Source organism: Ambystoma mexicanum, chromosome 2p (assembly GCF_040938575.1).
Source record: "Ambystoma mexicanum isolate Mex_15411 chromosome 2p, UKY_AmexF1_1, whole genome shotgun sequence".
In the NCBI taxonomy this organism is placed as follows: Eukaryota; Metazoa; Chordata; class Amphibia; order Caudata; family Ambystomatidae; genus Ambystoma; species Ambystoma mexicanum.
The window spans coordinates 209,658,567-209,685,241 of record NC_090923.1 but is presented as its reverse complement, the minus strand read 5'-3'; the positions used below and the strand labels follow the sequence as shown (position 1 = coordinate 209,685,241).

General features: G+C 44.0%; 1 protein-coding gene across 1 annotated transcript in view; it reads left to right on the top strand.

Moving 5' to 3' along the window:
- GRM7 (glutamate metabotropic receptor 7) overlaps positions 1-26,675 on the top strand; it is a 2,427,639-nt gene that overhangs the window by 2,113,314 nt on the left and 287,650 nt on the right. The window lies entirely within an intron of this gene.

Below are 26,675 nucleotides of genomic sequence, written 5' to 3'. Positions count from 1 at the left end.
TTTCAGTCGCTGGCAGGTTCAGAAGAGCAGGGGACGTCTCGTCGTCGTGTTGAGTCTGCAGCAGCAGAGTTGAGTAAAAGACGTCCCAAACAAAGGCACCCGCACAGTTTGTTACCACAGCAGGGCAACAGAGCGGCCGTGTGTATCGGAGCCAAATGTACACTACTCACTTCAGACCTGGGAACGCCAAGTGTACGAATCGTGTGAGAGTGACAAGGACTCGAAATACTACACAACCTGGCGGCGGTTACAGAGCAAGACTCCTGTGTAGGCTGGTCAGTCTGCTGGATGGCCCAGAGTCGCTTCCAAAGGCTTACTAGCAGGAGATGGTGAAGATGCCGAGAATAGCTGTCCCCGCTATTCCAAGGGTCGAAGTACCAGTACAGGCCTTCTGGTTCAATCAAAGGTGAAAAGGGTTTCACAAGGCGACAGCAGTGCAGAGGAGCAGTCCTTCAGCGGGTCACCAGTGATTCCTCGGTTCAGCCTCTTGGTTGCAGGATACTTGGCTCCTGTATTCCTTCGTTCGTGAGAACTCAGGAGATCGACATGGTAGTGGTGTTTCCAGCCCCCTCTTATCCACGGTTCCCTTCACGCCAAAACGGAGGGGACCCAATGGGAGATCCGCTCATCAACACTCACACCATATGTGGAGCTATCACGGACCACGGTGGTCCCAGGCATTCACACCACCCTAGACTCACTGGCACCCAGGATGTGTATTGGGACCAGACATCCCAGCCCACATCCCGGAGGCACACACCAGGCATGTAGAAGCCCGCGAAAGCATCCGTGTTTCACGGGAAAGTACATGCCCAAATAAGGAAGGCCCGGGTCGGCTCGACCTGGGGAAGGTGAAGGGAGCAAGACGGTCAGCGGACAGGACAAAGGAGCCTCGTGGTCTGGCCATTTTGGGAGCCAGGCCACCATTTTGGGTTAAGCGCGAGAAACATGCTTAAAACGCCAAAAGGAGCTCAAAACACAAGAAACGATCGCTGCCACCATTCCCGTCCGTGAATCTCTTGCATCGATCAGTTACAATCCAAAAAGAGTATCTAGGGCCTGTAGAAGGCTAGAGACCCAAGAGAGCAGTAACATAGCTTACAGTGCCCTCTTGTGTCATGTTGCACGAAAGCCGCAACATGATAAAAGAAACTACAGAAAACAGCGTTTCCCAGTACTGACTGTCTTAAGGGCATGTCAGTTTCCCCGTAAGAATGGAGCGAAAGCCCAGAGGAGGGCGGCAGAGGGCTGCACTTCTCTGGCAAAGTCGAGAACAAGGTGACAAACAACAGCAAAAAGTTGAGAGGTTGCCACATGGAAGGAAAATTACCTACAATTACGAAATCTTTCCTAACAATCCTGTCTCCCTCCTGTATCACCTCCCTCCCTCTCTTCCCTGCACTTCCTCTGGCCCTTCTGCAGCCACCCCTCCTCCCTCCTTCTCTGCCTTCCCCCTTTTCTCTGCTGACGAGGTTTCCAGACAAGTCCGATCTATGAAAGTCTCGTCAAAACAGGTTCACCCCTGTTCCTCCAAAACTATCAAGGACCACATTGACTCCCGGGCTCCTGCCCTGGCAGACTTTTGCAACCATTTCTTCACCTCTGGAGTCTTCCCATCCCTACCTTAACCACTCCCTTTTCACCCTCTTCTCAAGAAACCCTCTTCCGACCCCTCCTGCTCGACTAACTATCATCCAATCTCCATCACTCCCTTCCTGGGCAAGCTCCTGGAGAAACTGGCCATCTCCCAGCTTAATCTCCATGCTGAATCTGTTGGTAGTCTTCATGACCATCAGTCTGGCTTCAGAGCTGCCAGAAGCACGGAAACTGCTCTCCTGAACATCCGTGAGGACCTGCTCTCAAACCTTGACTCCAACACTCTGTGTGTTCTCATTTTGATTGATCTCTCTTCTGCCTTTGATACTGTCAACCATGCCATCCTGCACAACCGTCTCTGCGATAACCTGGGTATCACTGGTCAGTTTCTGGTGTGGCTGACCTCTTTCCTCTCCAATCGACCCTCCCAGGTCCCTTCCTCTCTAACATCTTTTTCTATACCTGTGGTGTCCCCCAGGGATCTAACCTCTCTCCCTGGCTGTTCAACCAGTATCTGGCACTCCTTTCCCACCGCATCGCCGCCCTCTGCCCCAACTTTCAGTGCTATGCGGATGATACCCAGCTCATTTTCAGGCTACCCTCAGCCGCCTCCTCTCCGTCCCTCATCTCTGCCTGTCTGTCTGCTATCCAGGAATGGTGTGCCACCAATGACCTCTGTCTTAATGCCAGTAAGACTGAGATTCTACTCATTGGCACACCCACTCCCTCCTTCCCTGCAGCTCTCTAGCCAGCCTCTCTTGGCCCTCTTCCTGCTCCCACCTATGAGGCTAAGAACCTTAGGGTCATCTTCGAGTCCACACTCTCCTTCTCTCCTCACATATCTGATGTCTCTAAGAAGTCACACTACCAGCTGCACCTCCTCAGAGGTATTATTCCTTTCCTCTCCTTCCACCAGAAGCTCACTGTCTCCCGAGCCCTGGTTCTCTCGAAGCTCGACTACTGTAACAGCCTCTATCTAAATCTGCCTGCCTCTACACTCCGCCCTCTGCAACTTATCCAGAACAGGACTGCGAGACTTGTCCTTGGCCTCAAGCCCAGGGACCGTATCTCTCCAGGACTGAAATCTCTACACTGGCTCCCAGTGGCTGCAAGGATTAAGTTTAAAACCCTCTGCATTGTGCACAAGGCGTTCTGGGGCCCGGGGCCTAAATACCTTCAACTCTCTCTTCCTAAATATCTTCCTTCTCGAGCTCTTTGCTCATCCGCCTCCAACTCCCTCAGAGTCAGCCGCTTCTCCAAGAAACGTAGATCTCTCTCTGCGGCAGGGGCCTCCCTCTGGAACAGCCTTCCTGCCACCCTTAAACTTGAGGAGAACCATATCTGGTTCCGGAAGCACCTCAAAACCTTCCTCTTTGCTTCTGCTTTCTCTCCCCCTCTCCCCTGATAATTCTTGACTGAAACTGCACTGAATCTGCAACTGGGCCACTCTCACCGATCTCGGTCCTTGGCTCAGCCACTCTCCACTTGCACTAGCAACCCCTGCACTGCGGGACTGTTCTCTGTATACCTACAGCCCCCTTCCCAGCACTTGTTCTGCACTTACCTTGCACTTGCCACTAGCTGGTCATTTTATTTATTATTATTCTACTTGCCCTGTACTGCCCTTTCCCCCCTCCCTTTCCCCTTGCACTTTTCCCTTCCCTTTACCCATGCACTTGCGCAATCTGAATGACACCTGGCCTAGTAGGATCGTTGTCTGTCTTCCCTTCGTTCCCCCTCCCTGCCTCGTCGTGCCTTGAAACACTTGTGTATAGGCGCGATACAAATGCCATATCATATCACATCATTATTTCTTCCCTTGAGTGCAGGATTGTTTGCAGTCTGGATACATATATCCAGCCTTGCTTTGAGGTTTCTGTCTGCACAGCTGATTCTGTTAAATGTGACAATTTTTGCCACATTATTCATATGGAACTTAAAACAAATGTTCCTGGGCTGCCTTTTCCTTAGATACATTTCATAACTGCTGTCAGTCAATGAGGCCCGGTTACTCTGAGCCATACTGGATGACCCTGACATTTCAGTACCCTTTTACCCTCAGTGGTTCAATGGAAATGAATAGAACTAGCACCAAAAACAACACTTTTGAAGGTTGCAAAGCTAACATTTTAAAAGACATTTTTGGTTTTTAGCACAATTCTGCTGTTTTGCTCTATGTTGAATGGGGCAGAGCTCACTGGCATGCTCCTGCAGTGAGTGCTCTGTTTTCACCCCCCTCCTTGACTGTGTGTGGCAGGGAGTGCAAGCAATTCAGGATGTGATAAAAATCAGTTTTCAAGAATCTAAGTGATTTGGCCGCGGCAGAAGCTACCGCGGCAGAAACGTTCACATGAGAAAGGTGCGAACTAACAAAAGTTTGCACCTTTCTCATGCGAAGACACATACATACTCACAAACACAACACACCCATAACACCCCCCCCACCCACACCCTCAGCACACCCCCACCCACACCCCCAACATAAACAAACTGCACTTACCTTCATCTTCACGCTGGGATCCTGCAGCAGCAGTTCCCTTTCACTTCCGAGATTTCGAACTAGCGCTGCAATGTCCTTTTCTTTTCTTTTTTTTTTTTAAACGGAAGGCTGCATGGGTGTCTCCCATAGCCCCCTCTCACTATACCATAAAGTATACTGAGTGGGGCGATTCGGGGAACACCCCCGCAGACCCCATTTCTTTTTTTACAATGCTACCACCAAAGATACAAGCTTTTGGTGTTCAAACCTTTGGTGGTAGCATTTTTAGAACTTTTGGTCATTGCAACCATTTTTTGTCGGTCAAATCGGCCTATACCGTTTTCAAGATTTTGGTGCGCATAGGAGTCAGCGCATCCATTTTGGGCTGTTTCTTTCACCATTTGTAAAGTGATGCAGAGGGGCACATTGGAATGGATCAGAATATCCCACATTATGATGCTGCAGGGCATCACTGATGCAGTGCTATAGTTGATGCTGTCTTTGGTGGCACGAGCAGTAAGCTAATAAAAACTCCTAGAACCCATTTAATCTTCTACCATCAGCAAAAGAGGGATTCTTAACATTTGATAGATGTTGCTGTTCTCTTAAATGCACTAAGGTCCTGTCATTGATGACATCACCCTCTAATGTGGGACTAGAGGGGCAAACAATAAAAGAAAGGTGAGCAGTAAATACAAATGGATAAATAAATATGAGAGAGAGGGGGAGAGAGAGGAACAGAGAGAGAACGAGAGAGGGAGAGAGAGAGAAATAGAGAGAGACCAAGAGAGAGCGAGAGAGAGAGAGAGAGAGACCAAGAGAGAGAGAGAGAGAGAGAGAGAGAGAGAGAGAGAGAGAGAGAGAGAGAGAGAGAGAGAGAGAGAGAGAACCTGAGTACAGCTAGTTCTTATCCCTGGAAGTCAATTACCTCCAACTAGGAATACCATCCCATGTGTGATAATAGTTTGCCATTTCTTGTGCTGCCTCAAGCCTGCTCTTACTTCATAGGCTGTGTTGCAATGATGACCCTCAGAAGGGGGTTCTTGTGCTGCTCCATGGAAGTGTAAGCGGCAAACCTGAAAGAGGCCATGACACTGTTGTGGTAAAATGGTGAGGCCAGCATGAAAACTTTAGGATGACCCCATTTGCTTTCAGAGCTCATGGGAACTGGTTACATTACAACACCGGCATCTCATTTAAAGCTGCACACCAGAAATATTCATCCAAATACCCATTGATATCTTCTGGAAGAACAGCTCCGAATCTTCTGAGAAGACAATCCTCATAAGAAACAAAACACTCTGTTGGGCAGTTGCTCCATTGAAACGTGGAGTGCATCATGGAATTGAGACTACTTCAAATGTTTAGCTTTGAAGATAGCCCAGTGAGGAAGTTATCTTTCTGCTCAGGGAGGCGTGTGGGCATGGATTTTTAGGGTGATATAAGATATCTCATTGAATAAAACATGGAAAGATTACTCACCTGGATTTGTGTGCACTTCATTTCACTGGCAAAGAGTTTCAAGCACAGTGGCTCCTATCTCCACCTATTATCTCCTTCATGCAGTCCATCTCTTGAGGACTGTATTTCTCAGGCTGTTTTTCATGGAGTGCCTTGATTGGAACTGCACTGCCACACCCCAATTGGTACTCTTTCTCCTTGCAGAAGTGTGCCCGGCAGCTGCTGTTCCTGCTCGCTTCCTCTTCGCCGCAGAAGAGGGGCAACTGAGCCCATGTATTCCACAGGCTTTGATCCCTGCAGGCAGCAGATTGTTGTATTGCTGATTGGGAGTCCAGAGATCTCCTAAAACTGCCTCTGTCTGCAGCTGAGACCAGGCTGTTGTGGTGACATCACCAGGGCAAGTTATTATCACGCAACAAGAAGAGCACAGGGGTTCATTGCTCTAAGGTCTACTCTATCATTTTCTCTCTAATGAAGAAGCAAAGGCTGCTACTAAGAAGAGACATTGCAACCTAAGCATAGCAGAAGAGAAGGAGTGAAGGAAGTTTATTCCTCTAAAAATAAAAGCTGCCCAGATCTGGTGGAGGCTAATTGCTCTGACGACCTTGCTGCAGAAGGGTTGACCAACTTTTACGGGAAGCTGACTGCACTAACAAGGTTTGTGCAGACAAGGTGTCTAGATTGGTTGACTGAACCGATGAGGGCAATTGAGCTTAAATGTGAGTTTTTTCCTTTTAAAAAGAAATCATTCCAAAAACTTGGCAATGCCAGGAATATCTAGTCCTTCCATATTCATGGCATATCCATGTCCTGTTAAGGTGAAATGGAATCAATGGAAGACAGGTTTTCTGCATTACCTGTATGTTGCTTGTGGTAAACACTATTTTAACAGATCCCAAGGTATCCATGTTGATGCAATTTCTGGGTCATGAGGTCCAACACATCTATGAAATGTTACCTGACATAGCCGAGTCATCTGATACCTTTACCTCAGATGAATTGGAAGCGGCTCTGTGTAAAATGGATGCCCTTTTAAATTCCAAAACTAGCCCAATTTTGGAACAGTATAACTTTGGAGACAGGGTCCAGTAAATTAGCACCACTGTGTAAGATTACTACAGTAATAAGATTAGAGAAGAACTGTGGCTAAAAGATGAACCTACCCTGGACAAGGTAATTTCGATTTCAAAAAGGGTCGAATATCCCATGGCTTGTGTAGCCAAGATGACAAAATTTGAGAATAAGGAATGCAATACGGGAATACCAAAAGTGGGCCTAGAAGAAAAAGGGAATAAAAAGCAATTGAGTGGGAAGAGGATCAGATACAAGAGGTGCCCGGCACAAAAGTCTAAAGAGTGTCAAAGCTCATAAACATGAGGAATGCTTCTGTTACTGGTGTGAAAGTGAAACCGACTTTGAAGGCTCACCGGCATGTCCAGGGAGGAAAGTTACCTGCTCAAAATACAAAAAGTGGGGTCACTACGCACAGTGTTGTAAAACATTGTGGTGGGAGGATAGAAAGTTTTCTAAGTCATTAAGGAAAACCAACCATCAACAGGTAGCGATGAAGATGATCAAATTGATCCAGTAACTGTCAATATGGTACAGTATTTAGAGGATAATGAATGTGAGAATCATTTTGCTAAGGTTTGTATGAACGGTAGAGATGTAAGAAAGACTCTAAGATGTAAGAGATGTAGCGATGGCAGACTCAGGTGCAAAAAAGTCCTTGATGTCTCAAGATGTGTTTGAGCGAGATGTTGGTGTGGAAGATAAAGAAGTGTCTCCTTTCCAAAAAAAGACTGCGTTGATCAAATCTAGACTGGATAGATTTGCTGGGATACTTTTTTGCAAGATTGGATTGCAAGCGAAGGCAAACTTGTGCTAAAATATATGTTACAAAGAAAGGGTAAACCCAATTGGGATAGAGGGCACAAAAGAAATTGGGAATACAAGTAGATCCCAATAAAGAGGAACAGGTGTTACATGTGAGCATGGATGTATCGCTGATTGGTCAATTTAAGAATGTCTTTTAAAGTAGCTTGTTAGGATGTGCAGTGTTTCCAATGTTAGCTTTGGAGAACTGAAAGGAATGAGGCACCGAATCATTCTCAAAGAGAGAAGTGTCCCTGTAGCGGCCAAGTTGCGAGCTGTTCCTCTGGTTTGATAGTTGGTGTGAGAAGAGAACTTGAGAAACTAAGTAAGTTGAGAGTGATTGAGCGAACAATTGTGTGCAATTGGTGTCCCCTTTGGGTATTGTTAAAAATTCAAGCAGCAAACTAAGGTTATGCATAGATTTGCACAAACTAAAAAAGTTTGTTTTTGTGGAAAGTCACCCTCTTCCTAATATATCTGAAATGTTGTTGATTGGCAAGGCAAGATTTTTTTTCAAATTTAGACATGGCATCTTCATATCATCAAACTGAATTAGAAGAGGAGTCCCGGAAAATGACTGCATTTATCACGCATGAGGGTATATTCCAATTTTGCAGAATTACTTTTGGCCATGTGTCAGCCTCATCTGTATTTGAGAAAGATTAAGGATAAGTTGTTAAAGAGGATGGCTGGGGCCCACTGTTTCCAAAATGATGTGTTGGTGTGTGGACGGACCTTGGAACAGCATGAGGGAACACTAAACGAGGTCTGAAGAATTCTTGAGCAAAGTGGTATAACATTGAGGGAGTAGAAACGTACATTCAAAAAGAGTTCTGTAGAGTACCTAGGTCAGGAAATCTCCACATCAGGGCTCAGACCTGAGACGAGTATGGTGGAATCTATAAAGAATGTTCAGTCCCAAAGGATAAAGGTGAACTTTGATCTTTCCTTGGAATGATTGAGTTCTACCGAAAATGTGTTCAGAATTTTTCCGACAGGTATGGAAGGATGAGGTAGTTGTTGAAGAAGGGGGGGAAGTTTATCGGAGTGCTGATTATGAAAAAGGAATTTATGGGAATAAAGGGTAAAACTGATTTGGCAAAAAATCTGGGTCAGTTTGACACAAGTGAGAAATGTGTGATCATAGTTGATGATAGTGACACTGCTGTGGGTGCAGTACTGTGTCAGGAATGCAGCAGAAGTAGACCGGAAGTCATTGCTCATGCATCTAGGGTGTTGCGAGGCGCAGAAACAAACTATTCTGTTTCAGAAAAAGAGGCCTCGGTGTGCCATTGGGCCATTGAGTACATTATAAACTTTGTCTGGGGTGCAGAAATTGACATAAAGACTGATCATAAGCCGCTGAAGGTAACATTTGGGGCTAAGGAGTTGGATAAGGTTTATTGGAGAGTCGCTGGATGGATGGCTCTGATGCAAGTTCATACATTTCTGATGGAGGTAATACTAGGTTGAGAGAATGGTTTGGTATTTTGAAGAATACTTGCTGCAGGGAGGTAAAAAGCCCAAGAAGACTAGGTCTATCATCCAAAAGGAAACAGTGTTGTGCAGAGTATGAATATCTGTATAATAGGTGGCGGGGGCGTGTGGCCACGAAACAAAAAATTGGATGTACGAAAAAGGTTGTGTGCTCTTCGGATGGCGCCTCATGCTGTTACAGGCCTAAGTCCGTTGGAGTTGATGAGAGGAAGAAAAAGCAATTCAAACGTATCTACTCCTTGGTTGTGGCGAGCGAGAGAATCAGACTGCGTGGTAGAAGAGTTAAGATAAAGTCTCCATGACAAGAAAAGTGAGTGGGCGAGGAAGGAGAAGGAGAAGAGATGAAAGTGAGCAATAGGTGTGTGTACAAGTGATTGGGTCCCCATACAGAAGGGAGTTGTAAAGAAAAATGGGAAGATGCTGTATTCTGAACCTGTACACTAGAGCGAAGCGTTTCAGGGTGCAGTGAGGGAGGCGGGTCGCTGGTGCCCAGGTATGGTGTCTTGGCCGAGTGGATTTGGTGAGTTGAAAAACGTGCGTGTATGCGTGAAAGGAATGCACATTGCGGACAGGAGATGTGTTGGCTTGCTGCTCCATGGAAACGTGCAGTGTGCATCATGGAATGGAGAATGCAGAACACGTGGAATGTTAAGCTTTGAAGGTAGCCAATTGGAGCAGTTCGCTTTCTGCTCATGGAGGTGTACAGGCAGGGAGCTCCTGGTTGTTATATCATAACGAATAAAACACACATTACTCACCTGGATTCGCGTGCACTTAATTTCACAAATAAATCTCCAGTTCTCCATGTGGCGGGTTCCCAAAGCGGGAATATTTATGGGCCTGTTCCCAAATATCCTGAGCGCTCCCGTGCGTCTTCACTGCCAGGCACAGAGTGCCACTGCTTCTATTTTTATATCAGACCAGCAGCTGGAAAATTATAGTGACATCGAGCCAACGTAATGAGGATCCATGTAACAGAAGAGGGGCGGAAGTCTCCTCCTCCCCTGGTTGTGATGAATGGGGAGGCACGTCCTTGAGGGACATACCACCGCCTTCTTCGGGCCCTTGTAGCTTTGGCACCATCCCACACTCTGTCGTATGGTCCAAGCATCTCCAGAAGCCACTAGCTCCATGGCCCAGTAACCTTTGCCAGTGCGTAGTGTGTCTCTCATGCCATCTCAGGGGACAGTGTTGTCAAATGAACACATTGCTGCATCCAAACTTGGTCTAGTGTAAACCACTCTCCCTCTAGAGATTGTTTCCGACTCTGGAAAGCACACAGGGTCCTCCATACAGCCCGCGCAGGATCCTCGGCATTCACACTTAAATACCGCCTGCACTTTCATCTTTCACCACTCGCGAGCAGCTGGGAATCCTTCCTTTTAATTGTAACTCATTTTAAGTGCATTGTATAAGTAATGAGTTACTTCCGGTGCAGTTCAGAATAATCAGCATTATGTGTCTCACGTGGATAACAAGTACAAGTTTAAAGTGTCCAGAAATGGTTGCATGAGGTAGCGAGTCACAGGCCCGACAAACATCTCCGAGAAAGTGCCCTGCCGCTGAGCACAGTGACAAGAAATTGCAAGTGACTACCTGGTCTTATGATGGTAGTACTGGGCACATATCCATCTAATACCGCAAGCCAGCACTGTTGGCTTTGTTGGTGCTTGTTTTTAACAGGATTTCCGCCCATTGAAGTCATACACATCAAATGGCTGAAGGTACACTTGGTTAAGACATTTTTATTACTCCAGTAGCCATTTGTATCTGTAATTGAACCATTAAATCTCAGCAGTCGGTGTAAAAAAAAACAGTGATAGACTAATATTTGATACTATCTCTTGATGGGAGGCAAAACGAGATCCCAGGCAGATGTGTTTTGGGTGGGGACGGCAGTTAGTGGGTGGGAATGGCCACAGGAATTACCATTGCAAGGGGAAGTCAGTGGGTCGGTAAATAACTAAACAACACCCACAAGCTCTGTGTTCGTCTTCATATATCATCTCCCTCCCAACTGTCTCCAATGCAATAGTTTTGACTTATAGCACTTAAGCAGCACCTGATAGCCCAAATGATGGGTCATGTGAGTACCCAATGTGCCAACAATGTAGGAGAAATCCAGCTCATAGGGTTACATGGCACCCTTTAACAGGGCAAGTGGAAGCACCCACAACAATGACAGAACAAACTACATCTCAACAGTGCCCATGGACAAACTAAGAGGACCCCTATCCTTCTCAGAAAGCACACCTGGCGTGCTAGAAAACATCTGAAATGAACAACTCAAATGCACTTACTTTTTTGCAGTTGTGATCCTTGACCTCGCCTATCAATGTTAAAACAATATAGTTATGTCCTCTAGTCACTGCCCATATGATATGTTCCTACTGATACCCCTTCACTACCTAGTACAAATCATTCAATCCAACAATGCTCTCATGTAAATGCACCTTACACTAGGTCTTCCTCTTCCCTCTGTTATTGCCTACTTTGTAAGTCAGTTTGAAATGACACCCTGTCTTTAAATAAGTAACCATGCATATTAAATAGAAAATATTGGGAACAACATACACATTGGCCACATGAAATAGGCCAGTTCTACTTTCTTGAGCAATGTTCTGTTTCTTTTCACTATAGTCGCCTACTTATCAGTGGTCCCAGGTGTGATCTACAAGGGACGGGGTTTCCCCATTGTCAATCAGGCTATCCCAGCCAGTCGTGCCACTCCCCCCTACCCCCCACCGGACATTTTAAGGGACTGGAGAAAGAGTAAAACGTACCCAGGTCTAGTGGAAAACAGCACATACTGATGGCAAAGTATTTATGGGATTGGGGGGCGGGGATAATCCTTGCTGTCTGGTAAAAGCTTCCTTAGGGTGATGAGTGTCCCTTGCATCTATAAAGCAGCCATTGTCAGACTTTGCACCCTCCCTGTATTGTGCCCTTTTTGCTGATGCACCCCTACAGTGCTGAAGGTTCAGGTTGTACTGGTGTAGTCGCTTCCTGGGAGATCACTGTAAGAGATCCATCTTCGCATGAAATGTACCTATAAATGAAGTGACGCTGACACTTGGATTTCCACAATTTTCTGTAACGCCTTCAGAGGTCCAAGCAGGGAAGTATGAATTGACCCATGGATATGATTTTAGATACCCTGGGAAGTAGTGCAGTCTACTGCAACCCCCCAACATCCCACGTGTTTACCTATAGCATTCCCCACTGACCTGTTGTGACCTGACATGCATCTGCATGAGTTTGGGGCGTATTACACGTGTTTGAAAAATATATTTCCAACACACTTGAGTTTCTCATGGAGAACAAAACATTTATTAACCATTATGAACATTATTGTGGTGGTGGGGAATGGTAGGAGCTGGTGGAGATGGCAGTGGTTGTTAGGTCAGTGCAGAGATGGAGGGGGGTGGGGACTAGCTGGATTTTTTCGGTTGCTAACATTTTGATCACTGGCCCGTCAGTGGGCCATGTTTGGAAGAGTTGACCCATTCTTGTGCATCAGAACTGTAGAGCTTCACTTTCAGGAGCATTTAGCATGCCTCAGATCTGCTGATAAAGCGCAGGGACCATCTGCTTGGTAATGAAAGGCACACATTCTGTTTCAGTGTGAGTAATTTGACAGCTGTCCATGTGTGCATTCTGGGTGTGCAGTAGATGCACCTCATATACAGGCTGTGACCTAAACTGGAGATGAAAAACTAGAATGTGTCAATGATAGTCAATGATAGCCAAAGGATTGTATCATTGACATGTTGTTGCAGACCAGCTCTTTTGTGTTTGTGAAAATAAAGCCACACATCCAGAGGCACAGGCAAAGCAGGATTTTAGTAAATGTCTTGGGCAAATGAAAAGATTGATACCTAAGACAGCAGTTTAGCTTCACTTCTTGCCAGCATTTGCAGAGCATTCTAACCTCTTGTGATGGCAGCTGTATGAAACATATCCTACATTCACTGAATCGTCAAATACAATTGGGCTTTATTACAAGACAAGTGCACCAGTCTGGAAACAACAGTGCCACTAAGCCTACCGGCACTGTTGTTTCCAGACCGGCACACTACAGGTTTGCCTGCCGGAGCCGCTGTGCCCGACAGGGCAGACCGTGTCGGATACAGCTGCCGCCGTAGGCAAGCCGTAATGGAAGCACTGGCCATGGGAATAGGGATTAACCGATTTACCGGCGCCTTATTTTCCAGCTTCCGGTGTTGTAATACCACAGTGTTACCGGCAAGCCAGACGTCAGATATTTTTTTTCGGGTCTGGCAGTAACCCGCTTGTATCATTGGCAGGGTTACCGCCAGACCTGTATTGAGGGCCAATGTCCCCATCTTCAGCTACGCCTTCTTAGTGCACACACGATCTGGAAGCGAATCAAGAAACTTGGGTTTCAAGAAGCTTAACTACGGAAAAACTCATGGAAGATCATGTAGGACCTACATGAGCAGTCGTGAGTCATTTCAGGAAAGAAGGAAATGACAAAGATGACACAGGTTGTAAATGCCAGCTGCATACTAGGTGACATCCAGACGTTCACGCATGCAACCTCTATTTTAATTTAGTTCTTGCAACATTCATTTAATATCGGGAGGGACAGTGGGTCAAACTGCCCAACTTTTCACACTTGCTGGTGCAATGGAGGTGGGCATCAGATTTTTCAACCCTCTGATTTAATGGTGTCCAGCCAGAAGTCAAAGCAAAGAAACACCATGCACTATTCTACAGTGCACAAGAAGTCACCTACCCCAGTAGAGCCCACTGTTGAATCCATCCAGCATGAACCATCTGGGAAAGTGACTGGACACTCACTGCCCATGTCTGGAGAAACTACCATGATGAACTGAAGACCTTGTGACAATGGGAGAACGGTTATTGCCAACACTTTCGTCCCCTTGCATCTGGGCCACGTTGTGGTGCTTAAACAAATTCAGAATGACCAGAATATTGCTCTTATCTCTTTTACCACAATACTAAGTCTTCATGACACTAAAATACCACAAATGTACGACGTTTAACCAAGTTTGAACACAGTGCTTGGGCACACTCACCTCTGTGTCACAAATGGAATACAAGGTTTGCCTGTGTTCAATCTACCCAAGGAATCCCTTTAGCCACGCCCACATATGAGCCTCAATGTAACATTGAGGGGCATGGGGACCTCACTGGTGAAGTGGATGCAACCTCCCCAGTCCACCGCGGGGCATCGTGTTGCATGCTACACAGTGTCCCTTGACAAAATAAGATCTCAGATGATCACAATTAGTGAGCAAAATGTTTCATACGTAGTGAGGAAGAGTTCCTGGTATCATATTCATGTTTCAGAAATGCAGTTGGGTGGCAGAAACCCTGCCGAAATCATGCTAAGTAATGATCTATTGGGAGGGCAACATGCTCAATGTCACAATATGGCTTTAAATAGACTCTTTATGTGAGTCTGTCCAGTTGCAGGTAGGACACTCAAATGGGTTTCCTTGCCTGGTCCCTCAACTGCCTGTGGGCTCATGCCACCCTAACCAAGAATTTCCCCAACTCCCATAGTGAGATGGATAGAATAAAGATTGGTAACCCATACTGTCCAGATGTCAACCTAGTCTCCAGGTCACTGTTTAAAGGCTGAGGTCTTCTCTATCTTACTCCATCCAGGACTTCATAAGGGTTCCCTGCTCTCCCAGAATCTTATCAGTATGGTTTTCAGTAGTGTCTGTATCAGATACTCTCCTACTTTGATTACACATCACAATCCCTTTCCACTGTTCTCACAACTCTTAGCTTAACTTCCCCCTTTCTTTCTTCCACCTCCGTTCTCTCCTCCTATTACTCCCTACCTCTGCTCTCTCTGCAAATCCCTTCTCACTCTCTCCATTCCTTACACCCTCTGATCTCATTAACCTTCTCTCCCTCTCTATTTGCTCACCTAACCTGCAAGGTTTCGGGCCTGGGTTGGGTTAACACAGGTCAAACTCTGAAAACACCCTCTTAGTCCTACACCTCGTCCCACCCCTCATTGCACAGAAGTCTTTGCACAGGTCCTTGCACAGGCCCTGCCATAGTCTCCGCTTGATGTTCGTTCAACATACTCTTTGGTTAAACAGTCTTGATGGCTGCTTGTGAATATGACTAGCTGTTCAGTCTTTTTCCTCACGGCCACCAAGTGTTCTTGGATGTGTAGTCCTGAAATAAGCAATTAATCCCAGGACTCTTGCAAGAAATAATTTCAAAGTTCATGTTTGCAAATTTTGTAACACAACATAAACAAGCCTCATCTACTACTTTCTAACTCAATATGATTTTTAGTGTCCATAATTTCTCTTACATTTTAAAAATCCTTTTCAATTGATTGTAATTCTTTTCCAACATCAATTAATAGTCATGTTAATTGTTTTAATTAATCCAGGATAAGTTTCATGAGTAGTTGTTGAAGTACTTCTTCTTTGATTCTTCGTCCTACTACAATAATTTCTCCATCTGTTTGAAAATATTTCAAATATTTTGAAACAATTGAAGATATAATAAACATAAAAAATAATCGTGTTGGTTGTATAAACAGTTTATAGTAGACAAACTATATGTATTTGGTGAATAATATTTCTTCCTTAAAATATTATTGTTAGTCTCATTTTACATATGTATAAATAATGGACTTACAAAATGCTGCATGTGGTGTATTTTCTTTCTTTTTTGTTAAACAACTTATTTTGTATTTATTTCATCTGTTCAATAATTGTTCCCCATCCATTGCATGCAGTCTTCTGCTTAAGTTTGGTAGCTAGAAATAGAGCCTGTCACTTCAAATATTGGAATCAGAAATAGAAAAACACTACATGAGAAATAGCAACCATTCAAAATGTGAACACACTTTCTATCTCGTTCCGTGGCAGAAATCTTTCTCAGTTGCAAAATTCTGGTCTGTCTTCTGAGCACATAAAGACACTATTATTACTCCACTCTAATGGAACACAATCCTAGCAACAATAAACCCCGAGCCAGGAGGTGAGGGGGGGGGGCATTCCTGCATCACATAGTGCCCCTGCTTGTCACTTCAAAATTTCAAAATTGGAATTAGAAATAAAAAAAACACAAAATGAGAACAGACAATAGAATATGTATATTAACTTTTAGATTCATTGTTCATTGTCTATGTCGTGGGTAGCTACTAATAGCATGCCAAGTTGGGAGCGGCTGTTGAATTTTTGAACCTATCAGAGGATGTAATTTTTTGAGGGGTGTTTATATATGCCAATAAAACTGTAGATTATATTATATCATTCTATTAAGACTTGTTCTAAATAGTAAATATTTATTACATAAGGAGATTGTGCTATTTTTGGGGTACATTTATTCTTGGATTACATATTTAAAACATGCAGCAGTTTTTGAAAGAGAGGATTTTTATTGTTCAGAACACTAAGACAATGGTTCATTAACTATTGGTGGCATCACACTGGGAGAATCACCAACTCGATGTGCAGCCAATTTCCATACACATATACATAACACGTGAGCTCCAAGCATTTTATTTTTTGTAGTGCTCATGCAATTTCCAATTGGCATCATCAATATCATTTCAGGAAACTTGCACAACATAATTTATCATAATTAATTTTCCTAAGCTTTAAAACAGAACATTAGAAGGGCCACTCTTGACATATATAAAAGAACTATAAAATAATAATAATTTTGCATTTATATAGCGCTATGAACCCTCAGGGATCTGAGCGCTGCTTACTATTACCCACTGTGTGTGGTGCTCATTTATTGATGTTGGAAGGATGAAAGGCATAGCTTGGCCCTGCCAGGATTTGAACCTGCATTAGCAGGCTCTGCATGGATGTCAAAGCGAGCACTCTATTCGCTGTGCCACTTGACCAGCTAAAGCTCCCTTAAGAAACATATTTTCTGCAACACATACTTATGTCTGTTGTTATCAGCAGTGCATGCTGGGGATGGAAAATATCATTCAATTGCCTATGGCATAAGGCTCCACCATGACCCCAGCTGAACCAAACAACCCCTATTATTCACTGTACCTACCCTGCATCCTAGTTCAGTGTCCATTATACCATAATAATGTAACCAATGGCCAGTGTTCATGGCTTGCAGCCATGGCTGGTCTCCAAATCCATAGAGCATAGGCATCAGCCATGCTGCATTCCCCAATAAGCAAATCAGAGTACACATTTGTGTTTGCCGAGGGCCAGTTCCAGTACTCAGACAACACATCTATATCACTAGTTTTTCTGTTTACATTCTCACACGTTGGAAAAATAAAACACAACGCATATTTCCAATAATATGCCTGCAGGTCCTTTCTAATGCTTGTTGAACAGGTTTGTTGTACTCTAGTCTACCAATTCAGGCTGTAAGCACAAGCTAAACATGTTTTCCCATTCAAACCTACCACTTTGGCCATGACGCATGGCCCAATAAGAAAATGACAGTATACAGTTCTCCGTGCTGACAGCCACACCCATTGCCCTGTCATCAAAGTTATATCACTGTGTTGTGTACTTACTATTTATACTTTAAAAAAAGACATATTTGCAAAACCATGCTTTCCAGTTCTTGCTTACCCTCCTTTCCCTTTCAAACCTATCCCAATTAAAAAACACCTTACCAGATAGCTGGTCCCTGGTGCACATGGCCACTTTATCCCCATTGGTCATCCCTTGTGTTCATGGCCATTATCCAAACTGTCAGGTCATGACCTTATACCATGGCCAAGACAATCTGGCCACTGCCTATGGCCACAGGCTATACCTCAGTCACCAAAGGTATATCACAATTTTGTGTACCTACTTTATGACCCATGTCAAAAAATAAAACACAGACACATTGGCAAAATCATGTTTTCAAGTCCTTGCCAATGCTCCTTGCACAACTTTGCTGATGTTTTATGTTTTCAAAACTGTCAAAATGTACGTATCTATAATCTTTCTGAAAACGTTTGTCCACATTGATCAAACAGCAACAAAGTTATAAGCCACCTAAAATGATGAGACCCCCCTCTAATTTTGCCCTTTCTTGTCAAAATCCCACCAAACTTTGCAAAAACAGTTATATCTAGATCTAACATCTTCTGCAAACGTTTCTGCAGATTCGTCAAATGGCACCACATTTATAAGCATTTACAATATTTGGGACCCTCTCTTTTAATTTTGTTCCCTCTTGGCACCACACTTTGGAAATCCATTCAGGGTCAGGACTAAAATGGAAAACCAGAATTTCGTTCATTTTCATTGAGTGGCGCCAAAGTTATAAGCCATCCAAAAACTGCTTTTCACCAACCCTGTAATACACAAATAAACATAGATGACCCCAAACATTTAAGATGTTTATATCACAGTGGATATCACAGGACCTGTCTGGGACTGTGTTGCCAGTAAACTGCCATTCACAGCTAGTAAATAACAGTAGAGCAACAAGAACATTAAAAGAAAAACACTGTTTACTATTTAAAACTGTTGCACATGTAAACTTCAAATAAACCATCCCAACATTTTACAACCTCTAATTTCTGTATTAAAATAGCTTTGCTTAACAAATACTGTGTTTTACATAATAGGAGTTTGCATAGCAATAAGCTCAAATCCAAGGGGACATTCCTGCATCTGATACTTGCCCAAAGTCTTTATTAAAGCCCTCACAGTAGTCAGAACCTTTAACTATGGGCAAATATCACACCACACCAGGAAAAAGATTTTTTTTTTTGAACAAACACATTTTTATATCACCCCAGAAATCACTTTAACACACACCATAAATGATTAAAAACACATTTAGATTATTTTGAAGACAACAATCATACTTCATGATTTTATATCATGCACCTCACTGAAATTCAATTTAATTCCTAATAAACAACTTTCAATAATTATTCCCACCGATGTTCTACATATACAGCAGTACCACTTCATAGTTAACACATACAGACAAAAACATTAAAAAACCAAAGAGTCCCATTATCAACATATTATCCAAAAAAAAGTTCAACACAACAATGACCAACAACCGATAAATGTCAATCATTTTATATCACAGGTAACATTAACTGCACAGTGTGGGTGCACTAAAAATGAGAAAAGTAGACAAAATGGGGAGTTTCATACTTTCCAAAATAAAAACCACAAAAAGAGGAGTATATTATAAGAAAACTAATAATATGGCTGACATGTTTGCTATAACCTAGCACAATGAAGTACACATTAACAACTTTAACCTACACATTTAGAAACACCCAAACACATACAAACCCCGCTCAGCATCAAATGTAGCCACAGATATTCAACGTGGCTACAAAGCTTACTTGTAGAGGTGGGTACACGTACAAGTTGCTGCTAGCCCCAAATAAAACTAAATTGGTCTTGAAACCTTCAAATCAAATAAGTGACCAACCAAGTACATGATAAAAAAACACACACAAATAAAAATCTGTACTGTATCATCCACATAAAAGTATCATTATTGCACAGAAAATGTATATTTATAGACGCGACTTTAAATATACCCACAGCTGCAACTAATGAAATGCAGAATAGTATTGACACCCCTATGCATGTGCTCTATATAGATGCGGCTCTACAAGAGTCCCTCCTAGATGTCTGCTGATAGCCGTGGCTATTCGCAAAAACATTGAATTCAAAATTGCATTTCCACTGCACCAAACTCCAAAAATCTCCAACATGCCTACAAGACGCCCTCTGCTCCTCATAGTCCTCCTCCTCTCCCCTAGTCTCCTAGAATCCCCCAAAATGCTCAATGCATATAATATGCCATCCCACCTAAAATTTCAGATAACCACGGCTACCACACGTCCACAAACACACAACGTGTCACTTGCTCAAATATAGTTGTGGCTGCAATGGGGAGGTGCGTGTTTACCCGTGACAAGCAATGCCACGCTGTGAAAACAGAAAAAAGATATGAGGCCGGGAAGGCCCGAAAGAAACACACCAACACAGGTTACAAAGAACATACAAGTGCTTTATTTAAAAGCTACAACAGTTTCCAAAGTCAATTGACAAACGGATAGCTATTCGGCTCTCAGAGTAAGATAACGAACTTCAACGAGAGTTCAATGCATTAGTGAGAGAGACCGCACATTGGAATACTTGGGTCTTTTATACTGTTTGTCCAGCCCTTGGCCAACCCTCTCGCGGGTTAACCATTCACTGAGCCGGGCCTATGGGTTCTTTGCCAGGTCAATCCTTTAATATATGCATTTCTGATTAGTTTCACTGTTATAGTTGTACATTTACACATAGGTCAACAGTAGGACAAGGTCTCAGTTCTCGACCCCGACAAGTGGCCTGCAGGCATATTAATTATTCATGTGTACGGAGGTCACAACGGCCAGAATCTTACTCAGATTGTCATTCGGCTTCCATTTTGATGTTCAGGGTGACTTCCATATAACAAGAGAACCTAAAATGGCCTCTTAATCCAAGATGGCGACTTACATTACTTTCTCTAAGGTCAAGACCTTGCCGTGGAGTTTGTTCGCATATGATGTTTAGACAACTTGGCGTAGGCCAATACACATACAATTGTTGCAATAGGAGGCATAACATTGTTTCAATTCCGACAAACCCTCCTTTTGGCCTATGCCAAGTGCTAATATCATTTCTAATACTTCTGTAGATAACTCCATGCATTGTCGTCCATACAACCTGAATCATTATCTGTAATGTCTATAGCCATTAGGTAGTTTATCAGAACATCTTGTAACACAAACTCTTTAGATGCTGTATCTGGGGCATACATTTTGTGCCCTTTTGTGCTCACTGCCTGAGCACAACATCCCCCTAGCATTGCACATATACTAGGTAGGCATTGGAAACAGCAACAAAGCAATAGCAGGATTCCCAAAATAACCAGTATAACAGAAAGCACCTTCCAACCCCAGGATCGTAAAGAATCCCAGAACCAGGAGCTAATATTCCAATCTCCCACAGGAACATGCACTTCAGAACTAAGGATGTGCAAGTTCTGTATTGCTTTAAAAATTGTCGATGAGGAGTCTGGTACAAAAACACAGCAAGCGGACCCCACTAATTTGCATACTCCACCACGTTCTGCCAGGATGACGTCTAATGCCATCCGATTTTGGAGTGTACCAATGTTATTGCTTTTTGTTCTAGTGTCATATTGTAGAGTATATCCGTGGTCCGGTTGATGGTTCTCTCCAGTACCCTTGCTAGTCCCCTAATATTTTCAGAATTTGCTATCTGTCCCCAAAATGGCACAACTGATTTTGCTATATCTCCCAATACTTGCCCAGGGGTATCTCCGTCCTCGTCCCGACGTGGGCGAGCCTTAGAAACCTACAATGTACTAGCTATAAATACCCCAGGTAACAGGATTCCTAAATAACAGGTTCCCTGCCAATCCTTGGGCAACCAGGGAAATGCTGAACTACCACAAATGAAATAGACAGGCCCCCCTACATACAGAGGCCTGTTCTCCCCGTTTAAATTTACAATGTTCACACAACCTTCAAAATCTCCCATTGACCGAGTGCCATTTCTTTGTACACAAAAGGGGACTGAATCGGGGCTATGATTAATAGAGTAGGAAGGAGGCACGGCGTCCTTGTTGCCTATCGGAGCCATTTTAAAGGAAATTAGAGTTTGAAAAGGAAGAGATAGTTTATCAGATGGCCTAATAGAAGCAACATTAGGTTTACTTCTATTTGCAAAAAGCGAGCATCCCAGGGGAGTGAATTCACGTTTTTCAAAGTCATTTAAATTAGTTCCATCAAAGTTCCCTGAGATGCTATCATTCCAACGGCCAAAGAATAGTGCTCTAAGAGAGGCATAGCAAGCAGTCGTTAAAGGTAAAGGGTGAATATACCATTCTAGCCCCTTGTTCCCATGTTGCGGTAAATGGGTACTAATCCAGAAATTACTCTTATTAAAAATGGCATGCGTTGAATTCATTATTATCATTAAAGTGTTATTATGATACTTTTGTCTATGCTCTAGAGTCTCTAGGTGAAAAAGTGTGAAGGTGTACAGAGGGAGTCAAAGCAGTAGGTACAATCTCAATTGGCAGTAGAGGTTTTAGAGGGTAAATTTCTTCGAAGTACCAAAGTCCCACAGCAGTAACTATACAAATTCCAATTATTATTAACACAACACAGCAATACGTTTTCGGGGCCCAGGATAATTGTTCGTTGTCCGAGTTGGTCACCCCCTTATTTACAAGTCCAATGCGAGCAGCAGCGGTGGAGGTGGCAGGCATCGTAGTTTCTCAATCGACGACCCCAATGTTCGTTGCTGGCGACACTACGGTCGCATGACTTCTTAGTCCTTCCCCAACCCTAGCCAGCAGAATCCCTTTTTTTCCTTTTGTTCAAAAAAGAACTTTCTTTTACAAGAGAAAACTTTCAATCACTTCTTCTTTTCAGATGCACAGAAAAGACCCGTGCCGTAGTTCTATTTTCTTTGTCGAAGGTCGTACCTGGTGGTACCCAGTACTGTTTGATCCGGAAATAAGGTAACGTCACTTCCTGAGGGAAGCAAAGTATCGGAGGCGACAGAAGTCGCAGAACTTGAAACAGTGTTTTCCGGAAGGGACTTTTTCAAAGAGTGCGGAGACGAAATGGACTGTTCCCCAAGCTCCACGGGCTCAGAGAAATTCTCTGACACACTCACAGCGCTGTTTGCTACTCCAGGATCAGAGATTGTAGCACCAGCGAGGGGTTCTGCTTCTTCTGTAACGTGTGGCGTTAGGTGAGGAAGTTTCTTGACATGCGTCGCGTGGATCCAATGCTTCTTTCCAGCCACCCGCACTGCTGTTTGGGTGACCAACAGTACCTGGTAGGGTCCCCGCCAGCGAGGCGCGAGACAGGAAGACCTTTCGTAGGCCTTCACCAGGACCCAACTTCCAGGCTGAATATTGTGTCCTGGGCCCGTAAACCGTACAGGTAAAGCTGATTGGACCTGATGATAAATGAGATACAGATTTTTAGTCAACTGGTTACAGTAGTCTACAAGCAATACATTTTCTACCTCCCTCAAGGTTTTGGGCTTCGGAAGGCCCCAAATGTTAGCAGGTCTCCCCATCACTACCTCAAATGGAGAGAGCCCAGTCTTAGTTTGAGGTGTGGTACGCATGGCTAACAATACAATAGGTAAGGCATTTGGCCATTTCAATTTGGTGTCGGCACATGTTTTTGCAAGCTTATTCTTTAGGATACCGTTATGTCTCTCTACCAACCCAGCACTTTGAGGATGTCTAGCCGAGTGAAATCTTTTTTCAATGTGTAACGCTGTGCATATCTGCAAAATTACCGCTGCAACAAAATGTGGACCGTTGTCCGACCAAATTACCCTTGGAAGCCCAAATTGTGGAAAGAATTCTTTTACCATAGTCTTTGCAGTGGTCATGGCAGTAGCATCCTTAACGGGGAAAGCCTCGACCCATTTACTAAAAGCACAAATAATCACAAGAACATATTTTAGATTGTTACACACCGTTCCATCTCAATAAAATCAAAGTGAATGACCTCAAAGGGGACAGAAGGGGGCCCAAAACTACCCCTTGGAGTTACTGTCCCCTTCCCCACATTGTGCTGTAAGCAAATCATACAATTCTGAAAATGTCGCTGTGCAATCTTCAAAATTTTATCATTCGCCCAGACTTGTTCTAACATTTTCGTGATCTGCTGAGCACACACATGCGTAGGACCGTGTGCCATCGTAACCATTGCCAGCACATATGAATCAGGGAGCAACCATTTCCCTTCAGATGTATCCACCCAACACCCATCGTCATCTAGTTTCCCCATTCCTTCGGCCCACTTTTTAGACTCTTCTATTGTGGCGTTAGTTTGGATATCTCGCACAGACCTGATACCCTCATCCATTACATAGGCATCTTTTGTTTCCCTTAGAGCATACATGTCTGCGCTAAGGTCTGTAGCCGTTAGCCTGGCTATTTGGTCAGCAAAAGCGTTCCCTTTTCCCACATTATCTATGACCTTACGATGTGCTGCACATTTCATGATCGCTAACTGCCTAGGGAGTGAAAGTGCCGAGAGCAATTGCACTATCAAGGGACCATGCTGAATCTTGGTCCCATTTGAGGTTAGGGACCCTCTTTCCGACCAGAGCCTCCCGAAGTTGTGAGCCACCCCACAGGCGTACTGGCTATCAGTATATATGTTTACTATATGCCCTTCGGAGAGTTTACAAGCTCGGGTCAACGCTATAATCTCTGTGGCCTGCGCAGAGTTATGCGGAATTCTCTTAGTTTCAACAACCGTACTCAACGTAGTAACTGCGTAGACAGCTGTAGATGTACCATCGGGGAGTTTGAAGCAGGAGCCATCACAAAACAGCTCCCCTTTCGCATTATCCAAAGGAGTATCTATAAGGTCTATCCTGCCCTTCGTTTCCTGTTCAGTAGTATACAGGAAGTCATGTAATTCTTCGTCACCGCAAACAGTATTTTGCGGGAAAGGTAGGAGTTCAGCCGGATTAAGAACACAACACCTCTTAATTTGAATGTGAGGGGCGAACAGAATTAATTCATACCTTGTCAGCCATGCAGAGGTGAGGTGTTGCGTTTGGGTCTTATTCAATAGGACATCTACAGAGTGAGGTACCATCAAAATTAAATCATGGCCTAGGACCATCCCCTCACTCTGTTTTACGGACGCGGCAGCAGCAGCGACAGCTCGCAAACATCTTGGCAAAGCGCATGCGACAGGATCAAGGGCGGAAGAGTAGTAGCCGCACGGCCTATTCTTCTCTCCGTGTTCCTGTGTTAACACAGCCAAAGCACATCCATCACATTCATGCACAAACAACACAAAGGCCTTGTCATAATTTGGAGTACCCAGAACCGGTGCAGAGCATAACGCGGTTTTGAGAAGCTCAAATGATCGTTGATGTTCCGATTTCCATGGCAGCGGCAAAGAAATTCCCTTCTTCGTCAAAGCCAACATCGGTTTTATCACTAGTGAAAAGTTCGGGATCCACAACCTACAGTAAGAAGCCATACCTATTAAGGCTCTGACTTCCTTCTGTGTATTTGGAACAGACATGCCAGAAATGTGTTTTATTCTTTCAGGTGTCAATCTTCTCCCCTCCTTTGACAGGAGGTAGCCTAAATAGGCGACCTCCTGACAACAATATTGACATTTTTTGAGCGAAGCTTTATGACCGTTTTCGTCCAGATGAATAAGCAACAATACAGTGCCTTCTTTACAAGCACTTTCAGAATCTGCAGCCAAAAGCAAATCATCGACATACTGAAGCAGTGTACAAGTAGGTGGCAATTCAAGGGTATCAAGCTGTTCTTTCAAAGCTCTACTATAAATGCTTGGACTTTCAGTATACCCTTGAGGTGCAAGAGTAAATGTGAATGAACGTCCCCCCAAGGTGAACACAAACAAATATCTACTCTCCTTGTGTATAGGAATATTAAAGAAAGCATTCTTTAGACCCACAACACTAAAGTGCGTAGCTGTAGCAGGGATCATTGTTAGTATCGTTGTTACATCAGGCACAATTGGAAATTGTGGGGCGACAACTTTGTTAATAGCACGTAGATCAATTATAAAACGGTATGGGATTGCATTGTCGCCTTTCTTGTACACATGCAAAATCGGGCTGTTACACAAACTACCTGCAATCTCTTCAATCACTCCTCGATGCACAAAATCGGAGACAATGCACTTCAAAGCACGCTCGCCCTCAACTGATATTTTATATTTCGGAATGCGTGGTAGTTTAACTCCATGCTTCAAAACTATTTTAACGGGCTCAATCTGTAGTACCCCGACATCATTGTCGTCAACCGCCCATAAACATTCCGGAACAACACTAAACTCAGGAGGCAATGGTCGAATCAGAAACTGAGAATTGGGAAGTTGCTGTGGTGGAACCGTCAGTCGCACTCCGTCAGAGGAACAATGAATTACTGCATTCAGTTTCTTCAACAAATTTAACCCCAGCAAATTCTCTCCACAGTTCTAAGTCAGAAGGAAGGGACAATGGTCCGTAAAGGGACCCAAAGAAACAGATACCGGCGAAGAAACCGGACAAGCAATTGGTATACCAGAAAACCCTACAGAAACATTTGTTTGCCCTGACAGTGGAATGTTTGGAACCCGGGAATGATCAATGGATCACTTCTGTGCTCCAGTGTCTATCAAAAACTGATGTTTCCTATTCCCCACTAATAATTCAACGTAGGGACCTTTCTGATTAACGGGAATAGGTGAAGGTTCCAAACCCTGCTTTGGGCAGTCCTAATTAAATAAAATGTCATCGGAAGGAAGCTCTTCAGAAAGGTAGGCAGCAGAAGGGTGATCAAATATGTTTCTCGTGTCCACATTCGAAATCTGATTTTCCCGTGAAAAAGGTTGCTGGGGATCTTGCAAAAACTGACCTCTATCAAGGGCCCCCAATCCGGGGCGACCTCTAGGTCGTCTACCCATACTCCCAAATGCATTGTTTGACCTTTGGCGAAGGACGGGGCACTGTGCTCGCCAATGACCTTCCTGGCGGCAATAGGCACATTGATTAACATTCACAGGACCCAAAGGAGCGTTTCCTTTCGGGACATACTGACCTCTGGTCTGTGAAGTACCCCCTCTGGGATTTCTAACAATTTGTTGTAACAATACTTTAGTCTTCAAATCTCCTTTTCTCTTCTCTATTTTCTCTTTTTCATTATTAACACGGTTCTCGTAATACTGAGCCATGTGCAAAACTTAACATAATCTGTGACTGGATGTCGGGCA